General features: G+C 39.4%; 1 pseudogene; it reads right to left on the bottom strand.

Moving 5' to 3' along the window:
• Positions 1 to 337: 337 nt before the first annotated feature.
• Positions 338 to 1,096, bottom strand: LOC128778378 (acireductone dioxygenase-like; annotated as a pseudogene).
• Between the last annotated feature and the right edge of the window lie 6,635 nt (positions 1,097 to 7,731).

Below are 7,731 nucleotides of genomic sequence, written 5' to 3'. Positions count from 1 at the left end.
CACTGATATGAAAGCTCCCCCCTACGGCATTCCCCACCCAGTTCTGGGAGAAAAGTGTCTTCTGTCTGGCCAGGCCTGTCATCTACCACGAGACCTTGCTACAAGGCAGGCATGGCATTGACTGACATCTGCTTGCACCTGAAGAACCAGGTCCTGATGGAGCAGCTTGGCACGTACATTCAGAGAGATGACTCTCATTCGGGTTAAAAATCGAATGCATTGTGCTAACACAGCGCCACAGACCTCTGACCTTGAAATATGTAAAACGAATGTGATTTGTCTGCATTCCCACAGTGGCTTCCGTGTAAAAATCACTTTGAGAGTAAGGCTCCTTTCATTAAAACACTCTCTGATCGAACACCCTTGCAAAGCAAAGCCCTCCCAGCCCCAAGTCTACAATATAAAAGCAAGGTGAAAGGACAGGTTCTCTGCTATGATCGTGTTCAGGACATTCACAAGGATGAGGGTGAGCTAGGCCCCAGGAGTACCCCTCCGCTATCAGTGCCAAAACTTGGACGTACCGCCCCCAAGTCTCAAAATGGTCAGCTGACCGGTTGTAAGTGGTCCACGCCGGTTCTCCCACAAACAGCCGCATGGCTTTCACGTAGTTCTTTTCCTCCAGCGTGAAGTGGTGATGAATCCCTGCAGGGTCTCCTTGTTCCAGGAAAACGCGGACCCACCTGTCTTCTCCGTCTCTCATATCAAGGTACCCACTGCTGCCCAAGATGTACATAGAGGATCTCATCATCCGGTGCAGATACTCCTCACAGAACATCTTTTCTTCATGATGAGGTCATTTGTCTTTGCATATGGTTGTTATGTCGGCCCAGGAGTAGTTTCTGGCTTTTCGGATCTTTTCTAATTCTGGATCATTCTCATATTTGTCAGCAACCAGCTTCTAGTGAAGAACTCCCAGCTGGCACAGCTCCTGCAGGCGGACCAGGCCTCCGCACGGCGGTGGGCAGACTGGTGCGCGAATCGGGCCTGCACCGCGGCCGGGCTGGGGCGCCACGAGCACCTGTCTGTACCACGAGGGGCCTGGCCCCCTGACCCCACGCCTGCCGGCAGCTGTGGGAGGCACCCAGCAAGAGCCCATGGTTTATCCTGTTGCAGAGGCCAAGTGAGATTCCACCGCTGGAGGCGGCAACATGCGGATGGCCTAAGACTTCTTCCTGTCTGGAGGTCACATTCCAGAGACTTTATGCGCTACGTCTCCAAGACTGGCTGGCTCTTGATGGTCTAAAGGGAAGATAAAAGAAAACGTATAACACTCTTCTTCCCTTTCATGATGTATGACTTTCAAGCCTACATTCTTCTTAAAATCCTGTTGTGAATATCAGGTATTGAAATATAACTCTTCCTTTTTCTTTGCACTTTTTGGGGGCATCCTAATCTCACCACCTCTATCATACACGAATGCCTTTGGTTGATCATGTATATGAAAAGAGAAGAAAGTAGAATACATTATTTTGCAAACCACTGGCTGGATTTTTTTTTTAATGTTCATTTATTTTTGAGAGAGAGACAGAGCATGAACAGGGGAAGGGCAGAGAGAGAGGGAGAGACAGAATATGAGGCGGGCTCCAGGCTGTGAGCTGTCAGCCCAGAGCCGCGTCCTGGGCTTCTGGCTCACAAACTAGGAGGAGACCATGACCTGAGCCAAAGTTGGATGTCCAACCGGCTGAGCCATCCAGGCACCCCCTGCCCCCCATCAGCTGGAGTTCTATCTGTTATTTATCAGCACTCTGTATGTTAATCTATATTACCTATTCATCTGTCATCTTATTGCTCGTCTGTTAATCTGTGTGGCCGTAATATATAGCGATATCCTTCTTTTCATACACATGAAAAAAGACACATCTGAAATCTTTTTCAGCAAATACTAATACCTTTTTTTTTTTCCCCTGTGTGATGAGATCTTGGAGATATTTTGCCTTGTTCTTTGCACTTTTGTAAGTTGCTTTTCTTCTTACATAAAAACGTATAATGTTTATAGAAACATATTGTTCTTAGAAGTGAACTAAAATAATTCTTATCATTGGTTCCTTGAAATAATAATAGAATCCACCTTATGGTGTTGTAATGAGGATTAAATGAGATTATAGACGTCAGGTGCTTCCCAGGATCTCCTGTGGTACATTGGTGACACTCCCGTAGTATTATTTCAGCCCCTCTTTTTCCTAATCACATGTAAAATTATGGACGTTGGGCTTTTTTGGGTGTATACACCCAAAATCTCAATGTATTTTCTGGAATTGCTGGAAAATATCATCTTTCATGAAACAAATTTTGACCGTAGTTTGAAATTTTGTATCTGAAATAAAGGTAACTTTAGCAATTAAAGTGAGACCAGGGGTGCCTGGGTGGCTCAGTGACTAAAGCATCTGACCCTCGATTTCAGCTCAGGTCATGATCTCACAGTTCATGTGATCAAACCCCACGCCAGGCTCTGTGCTGTGACTCTACCTCTCCTTCTCTCTGCCCATCCCCTCCTCTCAAAATAAGTAAAGAAACTTTAAATGAAACAACAACAACAAAAATTTAGTGGAGGATAAGGTAATGTTTCACAGAATAAGAATAATTCACAAATTAAGAGACAGTTTAAAGAAATTTTAAAATCTAATCATAAAAGGGAAAATTTTAATGTAAGTACAAATATTTTCTTCTCTCCCATCTATAGCTACAGCAAACAACATATTATGAAAAACTTTGAACTCATTTTGGCGTGCATATGTCTGGTAAAACCTAAAAATAATTTAACCATTTCAATGTAAATTTGTTAATAAACCAGACAAAACAAAACTATAAGTGCTCAAGACTGAAGTAAAACAATGTGAAGGGATTCCGTCTGAAAATTCCCCTATTTTTTTATTTTGTTATAGTAATGATTCCCCATGGAAAGCAACAGGAAAAATATGTGTGAATTGATTCTTTGGCCATAAAATGTTTGACTCCTAAAATTCCAGATACAATTTTTAAATTATTTGTCTTTATTTGCTTTGTTTTATTTTTGTTCAAGTACTCTCATGTCCAATTTTCCATGTATTTTCATAATAGTTGGGTAGCTTTCTCTACTTTAAAATTTTTCCATAGGTATTAATTCCTTTATTAACTCAATTCTTACAGATTGAGCTGTTCTCACGTGAACTGTTTATCAATACCTGGGTTTGCAAACTCAAGTCAAGTGTTAACGAAACATTCCAGCTAAGGCAGAGTCCTGTGTCTTCTTTTGCCATTGGGTATAAGAAATGCAAGCATAAAATTCAGGAGGCTCTGAGAGGGAAGTGAGGGTTTCATTTAACCCCAAATTCTCAGATTCATTGTCAATGATCTAGTCTTAGAAGGGGGTATATGGTGGACCCCCATTGTGTGTGGACTTCCTTTTCAGTATCTTGGATCCCTAACTGTGAAGTTGCCTGTGATGAGCACAGTAATTATTTACTGTCACAATAAATGACATTCCTTGAACTAGGATTTTCTATCAGTGGTTTTACTCTGATTATTTGGAGATAGTCTATACTTCTCTATCTTTTTAATTTAGACACCTACATTTCAGCTGTTTTATGAGATAACTAAATGAGAGCACCTTCAATAGCACTTGGGACATTAGAGACTCTCAAGACTTGTTAGTTTTCTTACCTTTTTTCTAGACTGAGAAAATTAATATACACTGCTCACTTTGCTAATGTAAATCTAATGAATTTTCTGGGTCATGATATTGAAAAGAGCCAAATATATACTTAGTCATTCAGAGGAAAAAGGAAGCTTTCTAATTCCTGAGCCATGAATTTCCCATTAACATTTTAATTCTTTAATCCATAGAGGAAGCCATGGCTGGCTAATAATATAATACAAAGTTTACCTATAAATCTTGAAAAATACATTGCATATCTAATAAAGGTAGAGTCATATTTTAAAAGTAAAACGAGAACTTGTTTTATGTATAACATCCTGTAATGACATGAGGATTTAAAAATGAACCTTTCTTTTTATTACTCCCTTATTAATTTTAAGGTGGACTTCTGAGTTAAAATATTCAGGTACGGCCACTAGGACCATCTTATGAAGAACAAAAGGGTAGAGCTTATATTTTCATCCTTGCTATTTCAGGAACCACCAGGAGGTTTATTATTTAAATCCCCTTGCTTTTGTTTCCACAGAGTAACAAAGATACATCTGAAAAACAATGAAAACCACTATTTCTCTTTTGCCATCGTGTTCTGAATACAAATGATTACAAGAATGTTCATTCTCTTTTTTCTTCGACATTGGCTCATGCTTTTAGAATCAAGAGGGTACTGACATACAAAAATGAAGGAAGTTGGAAACTTCCTCAGAGAATAAAGTTTATTGAAATAACAAAATACAATAGAGCAGAAAGATTCTGTTAAAAATTGGTGTGGTTGGCTTTAGGTAACATTGCTATTAAAAGGAAATTCATATTTCTCAGCCCACAGCATGTATAAAATTAACAGTTAAAAGAACTCAGAATGAAATAAAATGTTAAAAATATATCTTGATAAAATGTTCCCTTTCCCCGTATAACTTGTAAATTAGCCATGGGAACCTCCCACTTGTACCAAACTCTCATTCTGAAAGTATACCATTAATCTTCCCTTGAGCTTCCCACGGTATTTATATCTCATTTAAATTTCCTTTATCCACATCTTTTCTCCCTATCATTCATTCTTCTCTAATATCCTCAGTTGGCAGTGAATATCATGTTATAAAATTAATAAAGTGAATGAACAAATGGAACATTGAAAGAATGCAGTAAATATCTGACAAAGTAGAAATGATTTTTATTGTAATTCTAAAATTTTTTAATGTCCATTTTTGAGAGAGAGAGACAGCACAAGCAGGGGAGGGGCAGAGAGAGAATTCGAAGCAGGCTCCTCACTGTCAGTGCAGAGCCCCGAAGTGGCGTTTGCTTTCATGAATGTTGAGATGTGACCTGAGCTGAAACCAAGAGTGGGACGCTTAACCCACTGAGCCACTCGGGTGCCCCTCTATTGTAATTCTAATTTAGAGTCTCTGCATTTATATTATACCCTGGACTTTATCTTTGATCCTTTGGCCCCTCAGAGTGTGTTCCTTGGACCACAACCTTGCATAACCTGGAATCTTGTTGGAAATGCAAAATCTCAGGCCTTACTTAGACCCATGAGATTGAAATCTGCATTTTAATTCAATGTGTGGCTGTTTCATTGGGTCATCAGAATTTGAAAAAACCCTGCCAAGCCTATCCAGAAAATGATATCAAAACTTATTTTTGTTACTTGAGCTTACAACTGAAACTACAGACAAGCTTTTAACAATTTTGTCAAGGTTTAATGCTTAAATTCAATAAAACTACCTTTTAATATTGCTAAAACGATGCTGGATAATATAGCCAGTTGGACTGAATCATTTAATTTTTAATTAAAAAATTGTTTTCACTTCAGGGTGTTGTCCAATTTCCTATTTTCCATTAGATATCAGCCATTTGGTACCTCTATTAGAGATACCTATATTTCCATTAGCTAGCTCAGAAATCTGAGAGAATATGTTCTGCAAGACTGATCCATTGGTGGGACTGGAAAATTCAAGTTTTTTTTAATCTTCCCACCTCCCCATCCACAATATTCAATGACTTTTTTAGATGGTCTCCAATTCTTACTTTGCTTTCCATTTCCATTTCCACGTGTCTAGTCTTGCGTGTAACAAAGCTCTTGGCTTCCATCCAGTCTCTCCTGCTTTCACTGAACTTCCTAAAACAGCATTCCCTAAAGTAGGTTTACAGGAAAACCAGTTCTACACTGTAATAGTGAGATAGACTCCCCCACAGTGTTCAGTGGGCAAGCGTTTAGGAACGCTTGGTAAAGCACAAGAGGATTCTTTACCAGCAGTGGCTCATCCTTTGAAAAGCACTACACTAGAGTGTAGCCCTCAATCTGGGAAAGATTATTTTTTTTTAAATCCAAAACTAATCCTTGACCCCAGCTTTCCTAGGCTTATGGTGATTTGGTAATCATCAATGTGCTAGAAGTAGAAGATGTTTTCAAAGGTTATTTGACCAGAGAACCTTTTTATTTTCACCTAGCATCCTCAGAAACTGGGGATCTGTAACTATGTTTTTAAAAATGCAATTCGAAAAGCCTGCTTTCCTCATGTTCTTCTCCTATTTAGGACTCAGAATGGCTTCCCACTCCCTTCACATCAAGTTCAAATTTCTGTGGTTTTTTTACCCCTTTAGGACCTACTTGATCTTATTCTGCCCTATTATCCTACCTAGCCAAAATTATGCCCCTTGGCTTTATCCCACCCACAGTTAGCTATCAGAAAGCCTCCCCCCATCCCTGACACCTACATAAACAATTTTGTACCTCCCATGCCTTTGCTCGCAACATTCTCTCTCCCTGGGACAAAACTTTCAACATCCCACTCAAATCTGAAGCATACTTAAGGCCCAGATAAGTTTCAGACTTCTCTGGCTTAGATTGGGCTTTCTAAAAGCAAACCCAGAAAAGAGGATTCGTGTGAAAGTGATTTATTTATTAAGGTGGTTCAGGGAAAAGTCGGTAGGGGAGGAGGAAGTACACTCCAGCAGGAGAAGTGAGCAAGCATGGGCACCATGTGGAGTGAAGTCCCACAGAGGCTCACTTGGGCTCAGCCTCACAAGGGAGCTCTGGAGACAGTGTTGTGACACCCCTGAAATATCTTATCCAGGTATTAAGGACTGTGCCTGGTTAGAGGGAGGGACAAAAAGGCACAAGTATTCCCAACTTCCCTCTGACAAAGACACCTGAGTGCTGGCTGCTGGGAACGAAAGCAACACTGAGCCTGTGAGTACAAAGCTGGTAACGCCATCAGAGTTGGCTACACAGCTATGTCATCAGCTGCAGCTTTCTGGACCCTTCTCTAACAGTGCAGCTCTCTGTTGATGCAAGCCTCATTAAACCTGTCTCCAACATTATTTAGATTTGCACTTTCTTGCTCTCTATGTCTCTGTGTGTGTATATATATATATATTTTTTCTAAGTTCAGCAAGATTGTAAACTCTTCCCCAGCAATAGTCATGCATGATAATTCTCTTGTGCATTCCCAGGCAAACTCATTTATTTATCTAGGAAACGTATTACCAAGCAAAAATTAAGCTTTGCTTGTCAAGAGTGTGATAGTGACATGACTTCAACATCTAACAGGAGAAGAAAGGTAGAACCTGGGACTCCAGTTGGGTCAGGATTGAAGGAAAGATGATTATTTTTTACCACTAAAAATAGGAATTGAACTGGGGTAAACATTACAAAGGAGTTCATTTGGATCATGATATAACAGAATCTCTTTTTCTAGATTAGAAAAAAAAAGCAAGATTATTAGATACATTGTTGTGAGGTAAGCCCACGATGCAATTTGGCACAAGGAGATCTGGGTCCATAGATTCACATCACCACTGAAAACAGTCAAGACTTTATTTTCCTTTTCTCTAATTAGGGTTGATGGTAACAATATTTTTCTCGACTCTTTGATTTGAGGGTTAAATGAGATAATGTCTACTAGAACTTTATAAATCATAAAGCACTATTTCCGTTTTGGCAATCATGGTAGGTATATTACACAAATAAATAGAACAGTTGTAGTTGTTACTCAAGTGCAAACAATGTTAGAATCCAGTTAATTATTTTTTTAGAAGCCAAAAAGCTTTTAGCGAACTCAAAATTCTTAGTTGATTTTTATTTATTTAAGATTTCT

This window comes from Panthera pardus, unplaced genomic scaffold, assembly GCF_024362965.1.
Source record: "Panthera pardus isolate Hobbes unplaced genomic scaffold, ASM2436296v1 HiC_scaffold_2, whole genome shotgun sequence".
NCBI classification, from domain to species: domain Eukaryota; kingdom Metazoa; phylum Chordata; class Mammalia; order Carnivora; family Felidae; genus Panthera; species Panthera pardus.
Note: the sequence above shows the minus strand (reverse complement) of the source record. Positions and strands in the feature narration are given on the sequence as shown.